This window comes from Paroedura picta, chromosome 9 (genome assembly GCF_049243985.1).
Source record: "Paroedura picta isolate Pp20150507F chromosome 9, Ppicta_v3.0, whole genome shotgun sequence".
In the NCBI taxonomy this organism is placed as follows: Eukaryota; Metazoa; Chordata; class Lepidosauria; order Squamata; family Gekkonidae; genus Paroedura; species Paroedura picta.
Genome location: NC_135377.1, coordinates 57,312,824 through 57,327,659, shown reverse-complemented (window position 1 = coordinate 57,327,659; position 14,836 = coordinate 57,312,824). Strand labels below are relative to the sequence as shown.

The following is a 14,836-nucleotide window of genomic DNA, read 5'->3' as shown; positions in this document are numbered from 1 at the left end:
GAAATGCTTGATGGACCTTTATGTATAGACAAATGTGATATATATTTTATGAATCTTTGGCAGGAATAAAGCAGGAACCAAAACAGAAATACCCGTTTCATAAGTGTGAAGACAGTTAACCTTTAAACAGATGGATAACTCCACACAGCACTGTAAAATTAATAGCGCCTAAACGGTAGGTCTCACAGCTACTGAATATATCTTTGGAGACCATGTTTTTGAGATCATCATAAATCCATTTTTTTTCTTATCAGTCCTTTATGCATACATTGGCTCTAAGACCTGTTAGACTATAAATATGTATGCTGCAACACATTGGCAACTGATCTAGTACTCCGGCATCAAAGGGATTGCCATCTTGTTACTCACACTGTACTCTCCACAGGTTCTCACTGTACAAAAGTAATCCCAACAACTGGGTTATTGTTGGAAAAGAAGAAGAAGAAGAAGAGTTGGTTCTTATATGCCGCTTTTCCCTACCCGAAGGAGGCTCAAAGCGGCTTACAGTCACCTTCCCATTCCTCTCCCCACAACAGACACCCTGTGGGGTGGGTGAGGCTGAGAGAGCACTGATATCACTGCCCGGTCAGAACAGTTTTATCAGTGCCGTGGCGAGCCCAAGGTCACCCAGCTGGTTGCATGTGGGGGAGCGCAGAATCGAACCTGGCATGCCAGATTACAAGTCCGCACTCCTAACCACTACACCAAACTGAAGAGGTATGACTTAAGCATTTCTACTGAGAGCACTTGAATTAACTCTGAGGTATTTCTCATGAGGGCATTGATTTGCAAATCTTTTGAGCAGTAAAGGACGTATTTTACTTCAAGATCTCTTGTTCTCCACAACAACAGTTTAATCTTTCTGAAACAATACTCCAAATTAAAATAAAAATTACTTCCTAAAAAAAAGAAAGATAAGAACGCTCCAAATCTATAGCATTTGAAGATGCTAAGAACAGCCCTGACTTACCTGAAACTGCACCATTGCAGACACAGTGGGGTAAGGCAGGAAGAGAGCAACAGTGTGCCCTGTCACCAGCAGTTTGGTGAGGGCACAGGCAGCCAAGGACACCATAAGTACATCGCCAGCCCCCACACCGGTATGAGGGGGCAGGAAAGAGTGGGCCGGGCAAGCCCCCTATTTAAAGGGCAGCCCACGTGCTGGGCCCTCCTCTTCCTGCTGACCGGTGGCAATGCTTCCCACCCTCCCTCCCCTGTATTGGAGTCTACTCCTTCTGGGTGTATGTGTTAGTTACTTGTTCGTTTATGCTTCTATGTCACAGCTGGCAATTTGGGCAGGGCACAGCTGCTTTCTTGAATTGGAGTCTCCTAAAGAGACTGGTAACATGCCAAGCAAGGCCTGCCCCAGTGGGGGGGGGGGGCTGGCAGCATGTAAAGCTGGGTAGCAGAGGGTTGCCATCTAGAGGCTCACACCCACTGGGAACCAAAAACTGCTGCCTCCCAGGAGGTTCCCAGATGCTGAAGAGCTGGCTGCTACCTGCTGACCAAATGTACACCTCGGCAGCAAGGAGCAGAGGGTCTGGCAGGCCGCTGTCTAGAATGGGGGGCCTCCTTAAGAGGATGGACACACACTGAGCAAGGCCTGCCATGGTGGGGGCAGCCTGGTAGTGCTCAAAGCCAGGTGACAGAGGTTTGGCACTCAGAGGCACATGCCCACTGGTGCCCAACAGTTGCTGTTCCCCCACCAGGATTGCTCCCAGATGGTACTGCTTGCTGACTATGTGCCTCAGCTGCAAAAAGGCCTCTGGGAACAGATGGCCCAAGCAGTCCACTGACTGCAAGAAGACAGCACCCCCCCCCCCATGCTGCACCCTGTCCTTGTAACTAATAAAGCTGTGACCTTGTTTACCATGCTGACTGTGTTCGAGTGCTCTTTCAGCCCAAAACCTGCCCTCCTGCTATGCAAAGTTAGCATACGGGCACATGGACGACAAACATGTACATACTCTTCAGAAAGGCCACAATTACTAAGCAAATTTCAACATTTAAATTTGCTTGCATTCAATTACTGAAAACATACTTAATCACTGGATACATGTAATATGATCAAACACAAGGCAGGACATAGGTTGCAGTGGGACTGAACCTCTAAAAGCAGTGCAATGTAGCTGCCAACCTGAGATAGAGCAGTCCATGGGAAAACCTTTCATTAGTGAGAAAGATGACACTGGCTGCACACTAAAGATGAAACCTGATCTAAAGTTCTCTTGATACCTCTCAAACTGCTACTAATTCTGTAACCGTTTGATGAACAAACAGCATTCCAGATTTAGAGCTTTCCAGCAGACATTGTCAGTCATTTGATAATTTAAAGCCCTGATAGAGAAAAGTCTTTTCTCACAATGAACACAAAATCTACCACAATTCAAGAGATAACAGAATTATGGTGGACAGTTCAAGGGTATTTCCCCAGAGATGACAAAGATGCACTGATGGGCAGGGAGACAGGTTCAGAGCACGTGGAAGACAGACACGAATTACTTATTGACTTGAAAGGCCACAGCTTTGCTGTTATGTAAATGTGTGCAGGCCCAGAAATGAGTGGCTCCCAAACCACACGCCCACACGCCCACAGCCAGCTGACCACAGGGAATGAAGAGGGAAACTGTCCAGCAGACCCACCCACAGGGTCTGAGCAAGGCGTAGGTTAAGCTCTCCCTACCCATCAGGCCCGCTGGTCCCTGGGAATGTGATGCATAGAAGCAGCTCCACATGCATCAGTCCCTATTTGGACTCCCCCTAGCCATCTACCATGTAAGCCAGCTCCACCCACCCCCAGATGGGAAGGTGCTGCTACCATGCATGTGCTCAGCCTCTCATGGAGACCCCCAAACCAGCATTTAGTAATGGGTTCTGCCCCCATAGGATCTACCTACCACTTAACTGCCAGCTGTGACAAGACAATCCCAAAGCCATACTGAAGCAGAACCTTTAAGGCCCTCCGCGGTCTGGGACCCACATACTTGAGGGACCGCCTGATGCCCTATGCCCCTCCCAAGCCCTTACGCTCTGTGTGGAAAAACTTGTTGGTGGTTCCTGGCCCCCGGGAGGCACGTCTGGCCTCAACTAGGGCCAGGGCCTTTTTGGTCCTGGCCCCTACCTGGTGGAATGAGCTCCTGGAAGAGCTGTGGACCCTGCGGGATTTATCAGCTTTCCACAGGGCCTGCAAAATGGAGCTGTTCCACCAGCCCTACGGCTGAGGCCGGCACCTCCTGGTAAGATCGGGCCTTCTCTCTTCTCTTCTCTTTTCAGGGTTACACATGCAGTGATCCCTGGTCTCCTCCTTGGGTAATATCGCTGCTGTTGGGTTAGATGATATGATTGTGTGTTAGGGTGTTTTTATGTATTAGGGGTTTTATGCGGTTTTATATGCTGTTACCCACTACAAGCCTTAGGGGAGTGGCGGGCTATAAATCCAAATAATAGATAATAATAAATAATAAATAATAATGATAACAACAGTGTTACAAAACAAATTATATCAGTGAAACAACCAACATGAGTATATAATAATGGGTGGGAGAGTTGGAAAGACACCAGTGGGAGGAAGCAAGAACCGCTTTAACCGCTTAAAGCCATTCTTTTAAATCCAGCCTGGACAGCATGCCCCACCCCGCATCCCATGCAAAGTCCCACATACAGCATTAGCTTGTTCCTACCAAGCCTCAGAAACTTGGAACAAGCCATCTTCCTTCACTCTGGCATTGCCCTGACTGAACAGTGGAAGGCATCTGGGGCTGATATGTGATAGCTTTACTTCTATGCCTTACTTTGCCTATCCATTTGTTTTTAATCATGCATCACATGTTCCCAAGGTATTCTGAGGATGCAATTCAACATTTGCTTGCTAGAAGCAAGTCCAGTTGAATTCAGTAGAGCTTGCATGCACATTCTTTTATTATTGTTGTTCTTGTGGTGGTTTGGTTGGTTTGAATAAATGAGAGCAACAAATTACTCATGCTCATTACTCCACCTAGGCCATTCCTCCCAAAGGGGAAAAAAAGTAACAAGGGTAGTGCTACGAACATCCAAAAAGAATAAGATATAAAGAAGACAGGTAAGTATAAGACGACAAAGAATATGAAGAAGACAAAGAAGAGTTGGTTCTTATATGCCACTTTTCTCTACCAGAAGGTGTCTCAAAGTGGCTTGCAATGCCCTCCCCTTTCCTCCCCACAACAGACACCCTGCGAGGTAGTGGAGGCTGAAAGAGCCCTGATATTACTGCTCAGTCAGAACAGCTTTATCAGTGCTGTGGCGAGCCAAAGGTCACCCAGCTGGCTGCATGTGGGGGAGCAAGGAATCAAACCCGGCTTGCCAGATTAGAAGTCCGCACGCCTAACCACCACACCAAACTGGTATACTAAAGCAAAACACCAGAGAATCTGAGATATACTAAAAGAACTTGGAAAATATACAGAATCACTGTTTTAAAGGATACACAAAGGATTTTACTGATCCTCTGCTGACATTTACTCTATCTCTCAACCCATATGTAATTATAACTTCTCCTATATTAACCCGGAGGTAGATTTTATTTTCTGGACGCAACTCAAGGTACTGGTTATTGCCTACAAAGCCATTCATAACTTAGGACACACATATCTGCAAGACTTGCTCTCTAGATATGCTCATGCAGAGCCAGTTTCATTCATCTGAACTAAGCCTCCCTGCAAAGAACATCAGCTGCTCATATCCAAACATTCCCCAGTGTGGCTCCCACTAGTGGCATGGCCAGCCTGATGAAGTAAGGAAGACACCCATACTCTTCATTTGGCAGAATATGCAAGTAAGAACTATTCAGGCATGCATCCTTATAAAGGATATAGAAAAGAAATGTAGTAAAACAAAGGGCATTTTTAGTGCAGGGAATACGATTGCAGTTTGTCTGTAAAAACAAAAACAAAAAACTTTAGGCAGGTTTCTATTCCATTCTTCCCTTATTGCATTGTTTATTGGATGCATTGTATTGCCCTTTATTGCATTGTTCTATAATTCTGTAATCTGTCTTCTCAGCAAGACATGCAGACTATAAATGAAGTAAGTAAATGAAAGAATAAAGGACTTTTTATTCGTAGAAGTTTGAGAAGGAATGTTAGGTTAGATGAGCAGTTCCCAAATTCTTTGGGGCTGCTGCCCTCTTGGCTCCCAGGTTTCCCCCCTCCAACACATAAACATATACAACTCTTTTCTGGTGTTAGATCTACTGCATATTCAAAACACACTATATTAGCTATACTTTTTTGAAATATCTCTTGCTAGGAAAATGCAGCCAGCAGCAGGAAGAGTCAGGCTTCTGCTCTCCTACTGCTCCAGAATTCATCATCATTCCTCCGAATCCTTCCACTGCCCTGATGGTTAGCTTATTTTAATAGGGTTATGTATCCTAAAAATTCTTAGGCCTGCAATTTGAAACTGAGGTGCGCTGTAATGGATACAAGCAGCATCTAGAGGTGAGTACTGCAGGGCTCCTATATGAGAGTGACTTGTTGAGGCAGCTGAGTGAGAGGCCAGTTTAGCCAAAGGCCTCCCCAGAGAAAGAGAAAACAAAGCAGACATGTCCTTTTCACAATATTTCACAATAAAGTATTGTTTACTGACTATAAAATTCAAAGGAAGTCAGTTTTCTGCTTTCAGAAAAACTTATAAAGCTAAATTAATATGTAAGCAATTTTTCCTGAGAAATTACCACTTTATGGATTTGGGGCATTATTCTCACTCAAGACCCATTCTGTTTTTTGGAGGCAAATACTCTCAGATAGTTCTCCTAGGTAACATTTTCTTTAAGGGTATTGTTCAAGTTGATACCTGCATTAATGTTCCACAAGGAATATGCTGGTACTCATCACAGAAAAGGTAGCTAAAGAATATGTAGCAGGGAAAATAGCAGGCCAATTTGTGTCACCTCTTTTGCCTAACTTGAGGGTCTCTCCATTAAGGGTGGTGCTCAAGAGGGCACTGGGCCAGTATAGGCTCATACATGATTGGTCATACCAGAAGGGAGAGTCGATTAACAATGGTATTGATCCAGATCTTTGTTTGGTCAAATATGTCTCCTTTGACCACGCTGTAGCCATTATATGGGTCTCTGGCAAAGGGGCTCTCATGGCAAAATGTGATGTCCAGTTGGCATTCCACCTCGTCCCAGGCCATCCCCAGTACTTTTGCTTCCTGTGTTTTAAGTTTTGAAACCACTGGTATGCGAACAAAGCCATCCCATTGGGTTGTGCCATTGCGTGTGTGGCCTTTAAGGCCTTTAACACATTCATAGAGTAGATGATTAAGGTCAAAGGTGGTTTCGGGTGAGACACCCATTTTTTGGATGACTTCCTGTTTGCAGAGCCAGCTGTGTCTTCAGCTGGTGAAGAATTGCTGATAGAGGTTTCCAGGCTCTGGCAGAGGATCTGGGGGTTTCTTTGGCTGAGGAAAAAAGAAAGGGCCCTGCAACCCAGCTTACATTCGTGGGGTTATTGTTAGACTTAGTTGAGGGTACATCATGGTTGTCCCCAAGAGAATCTGATGACACTAAAGTGGTTACTGGAAGCTATAGGGCGTATGAAAAAATGTACATTAATGGAAATGCAGGTGCTGATGGAGCACCTAAATTCTGTGTGTAAAGTAGTGGCTCCAGGAAAAGCCTTCTGTGTTCAATTGGCCAGTTCCACAGTGAGGATACCAGAACAGGTTCTCCTACTTGGTAAGAACAGTCAAAAATTGCTGGTTTTAGGGTTATCAACAACCTGAAGAAAAAATGTCTTGTTCCCTCGATAGAGGCTATGGTGTGGAAATGAGCAGGTAAAGCTTTATGCGACATGAAGGTAAAGAATATCACCTGATAAACAACATCCTATTAAGCCCCTGATAAATGGGTACCACATTTTTTTCCCCTAACTACTAGCAACCCTAGCTGGTTTATGTGCTTTGATGTTAGAGATCTGTATGACATACAGGGTAAAATTGTATTAATATCAGCCTAACCACTGATAGTGCTACCTATTGTCCTGACTGAACCATCTGAGTGCATAGCATTCTTGAAACTTCGGAATACTATATCCAAAATTAAACTGTGAATTAACCATACAGGGAATGATTAGAAATGTCATTCGTTAGAAATATATAGACTCAAGCTATTCACAGTTACTTAAAATCTTTATGTTGAGAGGCTTTTGTTCCACTGTTTTCTGAACATACCAGTACACTTTGAGTATTCACTGACTCTTGGTTTCCAGAAGGCTGGTATACTCTTTCCAGTGCCCAAACCCCTTCTTTTGAAACACCAGCACAGGTTTTGAGTTTTTAACCAACTTTTAAGGTCTCTAAAGGCTATTTTTAACCGTACCACATCAAGAATCTCTTCAGTGTTTGCCTCGGTAAGGAAATTCTGCTCTCACTAGAAAATTTACCCTATTTTTTTGGCCTGAATGGGAGTCTTCATCTATTTCCAAACTTCCTAGCCAACTTTCCCCCAGTTAAGCTGCCCTGTGTTAAACCTTCAACTATGGCTGAAATCACACTGTTTGTACTCAACTCAGTCAAGTCAAAAATCTGACTGACTCTCTCCTCATCATGAAACTCACTCAGGACTATTTCTGATCAGCTGATGCTAGCCAATCAGATTGCTGGTTACTCAAGGCTGTCTGTGAAGAACTAAGAGTACTTTTTTCTGTTTGTACAGCATTTCAAATCTTGTACAAAATGCAGTCCGTCAAAGCCTCAAAAATATAAAGACAGAAAATGTCCCATGTCTGGGGAACAAATTGGTCTAAGAAAGAAACCCCTGAAGCAGGGAGGAGTGAAATGTACATTTCCTTTCCTAGAATTATGGCTGACCTCAGCATAGTTGGGTAGCAACCCTGCATTAACTTCTGACTAGGGTCATTCTTTCTGTTAAGCTTTATCATCACAGAAGCAACTTGTTCAAAACTAAAAGATGTTTACGCACCATGTAGCTACACATACTTTGCCACTTTCTTAGCTTTTTTTCACCTTAGGAAGCACCACTGGAGGTAGTGGCGCAACCAAATTTATTTATCTCACTCTTTCAACCTAATGGTCAAGGGAAAGCATGTGGATATATACATAACCCTTATTCATTAATGTCCAAAATGACTTCCAACAGGTGAGACACATAAATTTTCTTTTTATAAATCATCACAGAAGAGCAAAATAAGGAATGTGATTTACTAACCCTTCACTGTTTGCTCTTGCTAATATGCAAAAAAAAACCCATTATCAGTTTACCTGAGCAAGTTTTTTAAAAGCATTCAGCACATACTGTAACTAGATTGCCCAGATTCTGAAGGAGATGAGTTTCTTACTTCTTTAAGAACCTTGAGACAGATTTCACAGAAGTTGGATGCGTGCTCCCAACAGCAGTGCCATTATCATGGGATAAAATCGCTTAAGTTTGTTATGCCTGAAAGCTCCTAATAGACACAAAGCTTGACTAATTTGGATTAAGGTCACCCTACTTCTAAAACATTTCACCCTTACAACCAGTCTTCAGTGGCATGAGGCTTAAACAGTGAGAGAAAAGTATGGACAGAGGCCCCAGAGGGAATGACTCAAGTGATCGGCCCAAGGCAAGGAATGTGAGGATGAAAGACCTAAACGCTTCCTCATGCAGGAATGGCACCCTCAGAGACAACTGAATCAAGGGCAAGGCCTAAGGCAAACACTACCTAGCTCCTGAAACCAAGGAGATCTCATCAAGAAGAGCCGCCTTAGTTAGTAGTTAACTCTTGGGGCTAGCCTTATGACATTACGGTGAAGCAGATCAGAGAGGAGAGTAAGCCTGAGGAACTTGTTAGGAAAAAAAATGTAACAATTAATAGAAATCCATATGCCAACTTAAAATTAACAAGAAAAGGGGGGAAAGCTTGGGGAATACAGTCTTACCCTTGGATGTCTTGTACTCTGCTACATTTCTACTCCATTACAGACTGTCTGAGGTCTAGAAGATTTATTGAAACCTCCCTCCATTTGGTTGAGAAATGTTTAATATGCAAGAGCTGATTAAAAGAATAAAATAGTTTATGGAGAAGAGAAACAAACTTTTTGAGTAAGGAATTAGAGAGACGGTCCTAACTGTCTAACTGACTAAAGGTTCTGGAGGGACAGCAAGCAGGACATGAACTGAAAGGAGGAAGAAGTCTCCAATTGAGCCAGTTGGGACACAGAAGGGAATATTTGAAAATATCAGGAAGTTCCTAATCTAAATATGCTAACCACGTATCTTCTCCGATGCTCCCTGTAGGATACTCTTCTTATGGTGTTAATTCATGCACACTTCAGATCTTTTCCCACTTAAACACCTAAAGTAACAGGTGCTGGTTCCAGATGAAAAGAGGAAAGATCTCAGATCCTTAGTAAGGATCTCTTCTCTCATACCACATGAATAGTCTGACCTGGTCAATTATCTTCTGCCTGTCATCTTGGCCTTTGTTTGTGTCCCTCTCCTCATTAATTTTCCTGTTGAGAGGGTGAAAGCCCCAGCCTCTGTTCTATATACTAGGTGATGTTCCTATCATGAGGAAGAAGAGGAATGGAACACACAAGAAACCGTCTCTGCCTCTGTGACTGCAAGGCAACTCTCCTATCTTATGGAGTCATACAAGAAAACCTTTGCTTTTTTGCTGAAGGTGACATACAGATGGCAAAAAGGTACTTGTTCTAAGGTAACAGAAGATATAGAAACTTGCCTTCATGTGTTTTTTCTCCCTGCCTTCAATAGTGGGTATAATAACAGTTTTGCTTGTAGAAAACAAAGGCATTGTACTTTTAAATTCCACACACATGCCAAATAATGTATGTAATATGATATGCTAAGTTGTATATTCAGCATTTTGTGTAGTGAAATATTTCTATGCTTGATTTTAGAAGTGTCACCTATATAACAATTCTTTTCAAACTTTCCAGAAATTTTACATCTCTATCCATCTAAGACCACTTCTTGCAGGCCACTGCTTTCTCCTTCAAACCTCTGCCCTTGCCAAGATAGCTGATGCCCTCAATCAAACAACTTGACTGCTGATATTCACATTTCCTTTTCCACTAACAAGAAGAAATCTTTATACCCTGCTCTCAGTGGGGCTTTACAATTGCTTTCTCTTCCTCTCCTCACAGTAAGCACCTTGTGAGCTAAACAGGCCAGAGATTACTGGGAGAATGTGACTTGCCCGAGATCAACCAGCAGGCTTCATGTTGAGTGGGAGGAGTGGGGAATCAAACCCAGCTCTCCACCTTAGTGTCCACTGCTTTTAACTACTATGCCATGCTGCCTGTCACCATCCTTTTGTTAGCTACGAATAAGTGTAAACAGTAAATTCCTGTCTCACCCCTCTTTGACATTCACACTACATCTATAATTGGAACTGGTAAACAGTTCATGTTAAAGCGTTTAATAGTAATCCTTCAAAAACCATCCCCTTTGTCCCACTAAGAACTAAGGTACTTTAACACTTATGGAACATGGTAGGAGGGTCACAGGGCCCAAAGAGAATCTAAAGCTCCTAATGAGGTCCCCAGGGCCTTATGTTTCAATCCCTTGCTATGGCCTGATAGCTTTCAGTCCTGCCATGAGCCACTGAAGGAACTGTAGAGACTGAAGGAACTGTAGAGAAAGAACGAACCAAGTCTGTCTACAGTGAATTATGCATTTGCATGCACAAAACTAAGAATGCAGTGATAACTGAACTTGCACCTGAAAAGTGCTTGTGAGGGCCTCCATTTGCAATCATTCATAAAAAAGAATACAGAGGTTTTACTGCTGTTTGCCTGCTGTTGAGGGGACAAAATATTTGCCTAGGGAAATTTAGCAAAACCCTTACCAGAAACTAGTTGGCCTGTTTCATCTCCCTTTGAAAGCTATTTATATCCAATTATGATTGCAAACCAAACAGAAACACTCACAACAGAGGAATCAGAGAAAGAAAGGCCCCAGCCGAAAAGTGGCACACAACTTTGAAGAACTGAGTTAAATCTTGGTTCACTTCAGTTTTGTCATATTTTGACTTCTGTGAAGTCGACTTTCAGGTCTCTGATGGGAATTTCAAAGTCACAAAATCCTTCTGTAGTGTGACATGGAGACATCACATAGTCGATGCTTGTGCCATACACTGTATAATTATGAGCAAATGTCAACGCACAGTGACATAGCATCACACACATATCAAGGGAAATAATGCAATGTGGAAGGGTGTCATATTGAGATTCCCTTACAGCTAATTCTTTCTCAAACATATACTCTGTATTCTCCCCCCCCCCCCTTGGACCAACACAATATACAGATCTGGACACAGAAACATCAAGTGCCTCTGAGTAGACCACAGTTCTTGTTTGATTAAAGAGAACTAAAAAACAGTTTCCAACTTACCTTGGTGAGCAGTAATTCAAAAGAAGGTTTATCAATACTACTTGAGGCTGAAATTATAAGAAAGAACAGGTCTCAAAAAACACTTTTATAACAATAAGATCAGCTTTATATCCAGCCTTTCGCCCATAATGGGGACTCAAAAAGGTTTACATAATGTCCTCTCCTCTGTTTAACCCTCACAACAACCCTGTAAGTGAGGCTGGCAGTATGCGACTGATCCAATGTCACTCGGCAAGCTTCTGTATTAGATTCAAACCTGGGTTTCCAAGATCCAAGACCTTAACCACTACACCATGCTGGCTCAAAGTTAATGTGACCATGTGCAGGGCCACAACAGTGATCAGCTTATATAAAGAGTTATTTGGAGACCAAGGCTGGCAGAAGGCCAGTTTCTCTGACATGGAAATGAATCCCTGAAACTTTATTCCAAACAACAGTTTATGCTAAAAGACAGCACTCAACAGTGTTTCTGGTATTAATTCATGTATTTCAGGGCCAAGCCCTAGTTCCAGTATAGCTCTGCTTAAATACTTGGCACATCTTTTTACCTGTGGAAGGTGAGAAAGAGACTTCAGCAACCCAACTGCACAAACATTCTCTAGTTAAAATATTTACTGGCTGTTTTTACATCATTTGTAGCTGCCTATAACATTTTTAAAATAGCACAGTAAAAGTAAGATGATCATACACAACAATGATTTAAAACTGCCCTTCCAAAGTATTAAACTAACAAAATGACCACCAAGATATTTTGAAAATGTTCACAGTCTTCTATTCAGATTTAAAGGCAGTCCAGCTCAGATGCCCCAGATAAAGCCCTACTTCACTCCAAGTTCTAACTTCTCACAAAAGAGGGTATATAAAGCACAGGTTGACACTTTGATTACTTTGGCATAATCAGGAACCCACAGCTGTCTGCTGTAAAACTGGGCAGCAAAGAGGCCAGGAGACATGCGGGTAGCCTCTTCTGAGGAGGCATGGCCACGCCCATATGGCATGCCACCAGCTGCACTCCCCGCAGGGTGCATTTTTCCTAGCCAGTGTTGTAGCAGGCCTCCAGCTTTTCACTTGTGTCCTCTGGTACAGGCTGCCCTCCCCTGCAGCAATTGGCACATCCCAGTAAGCCATGTTTTTGCCCAAAGAATATACTTTCTTTTGTTTACTATGGAATTTTTCTACCTTAAACTTTTCTTTTTCCTGCCCTGCCTCTCAAATGGCAGAAATTCAAGGCACATACATGTGCTGTGAGTAGCATAGGGTGCAGCAATTAGCAACTTTTTCTCAGGTATTGGATATGATACAAAAGTAAATATTGGGTATATTTCGGGTTTTCCTTAAAAATCCCCCCCCCAATTTTTTTTTCCTGTGGCTTAAAAAAACTTCTACATCTCTAGTGGTAATTAAAGTCATCAGCACTTCCTGTGTCAATAATATGGAACAAAAATCTAGGTTCTATGACAAAACTATGGATTTTAAATAATGTATTTAATAATCATGAAAGTAAGGATTCTGATATAAGATTAGACATATTAGGTTTGAGAACCATACTTTTTTGCTGAATTTACATCCCAGAATTCAGAGGGTATACTAAGGAAGAAGAAGAAGAGTTGGTTCTTATATGCCGCTTTTCCCTACCCGAAAAAGGCTCAAAGTGGCTTACAGTCATCTTCCCATTCCTCTCCCCATAACAGACACCCTGTGGGGTGGGTGAGGCTGAGAGAGCCCTGATATCACTGCCCGGTCAGAACAGTTTTATCAGTGCCATGGCGAGCCCAAGGTCACCCAGCTGGCTGCATGTGGGGGAGTGCAGAATCGAACCTGGCATGCCAGATTAGAAGTCTGCACTCCTAACCACTACACCAAACTGGAATCTGGGTTGGGAAATCCTGGAGATGGTGGATGGAGCCTGAGTAGGGCAGGGGTGGGGAGAGATAGCAGGCTATAGTGCTATACAGTCTACCGTCCAAAGAAGCTATGATTCTCCAGGATCAGATCTCCACGGCCCACCTGGAGGATGGCAACCCTGAATGAATCACAGATTCTATTCAATTTTGACAACAAAAATGTTGGAATATGCAAGATCTGTCATATGCATGATTCACAGCATACAAAGAATGTCCTACAGAGCAGTGGTCCCCAACCTTTCTGAGGTTGGGGCCGGCAGGGCATTGGGGCGCGGCCCGCGGCCGCGCGGGCCACGCCCACACATCGGCCGCGCTTGCGCATCGGGCCACACCAGCGGGCCGCGCCCACACATCTGGCCGCACCCGCGAGCCGCACCCGCACATCGGGCCGCGCACCCGCATCGGGGCGTGGCCCGGCCCCGATTCCCTCTCCCCGCCCTGCCGCAGTAAGAAGCTTCCCAGGCCGCAAGCTTGCGGCCGGGGAAGTTTTTTACTGCGGGGGGGGGCGGGGAGAGGGAGCTGCGGCCCGGCGCCATGGCCTTCGCAGCCCGGCACTGGGCCGCGGCCCGCAGGTTGGGGACCACTGCTACAGAGGACATCAGAGGAGATAAGCAGCTAATACAGCTTTACTTGGGCTTTGAGAAACCCCAAAAGTGGCATGACTGTCCAGAATATAGTTGGGAAGCATAGCTGTCTACACACCCACCCAGGACTGCCTCCTTACCACTCCCTTCAGGCCAATCATGGGACATTTTAGGGGGGGGGGCAGGTCAACATTATCATATACGGTCATTTTACTCGATAAATATTTAACAGATTTAAAAAATAATTGCCGTGCAGGGGGAATATAATAGGGAATATAATAGTTTTAAAATATAAACAACAGAAGCAAGGTGATTTGTCGCTCATGTAGAAAACAAGGGTATTTTAAAAAGCAGAAGAGTGCCTTTCCAAAACATATCAATTAGCGCAAATAAGGAAGTACCTCCAAGAATTCTCTCCTATATAACCAAATTAGAGGTTGTGGCAGAACATTCTACATGGGAAGATACAGAGAAGATGCTCAAGAAACAAGCAGAAAAAATGGAAGAAGACTGCAGAAGAGAAAGTTGGATCTCTGACTGATACCAAACATGTACATTCACAAACCTCCTTTAAGGAAGAGAGCAGCAGAATGCAGACAGGTTTTCTAACAAGAATCCCAGAAGACTTGACAGAAGAAAATGAACTTTAGGGACTATGTACACAAAATCTTGAGATGATATGTTGGAATGTGCAAGATCTGTAGTGTACATGATTCAAGAGCATATGAGAAATATTCTACAGGAGACATCATAGAATGTCTGCTCCTTTGAGCACACTTCCTCCCAGCTTGCCTTCAGAATGAACAAAGAACAATTAGTCTGTTAGGAATCTCTCTGTGTTCCCTTGCTATACAAAGTTTGTTTCTCTTCTAAATAAAATGCTTTTATTCTTTTCATTTATCAGGTGCTACTCTCCTCTCTTGCTTATTTAAACTCTGCCAACAACAAAAAAT

General features: G+C 43.5%; 1 long non-coding RNA gene across 1 annotated transcript in view; it reads right to left on the bottom strand.

Annotated features, from left to right (window-relative positions):
* Positions 1–14,836, bottom strand: part of LOC143844257 (uncharacterized) — a 224,843-nt gene that overhangs the window by 195,754 nt on the left and 14,253 nt on the right. The window contains exon 2 of the long non-coding RNA XR_013233896.1: positions 11,396–11,442. This is a non-coding gene — a long non-coding RNA (uncharacterized LOC143844257). The remainder of the gene's footprint in view (positions 1–11,395; positions 11,443–14,836) is intronic.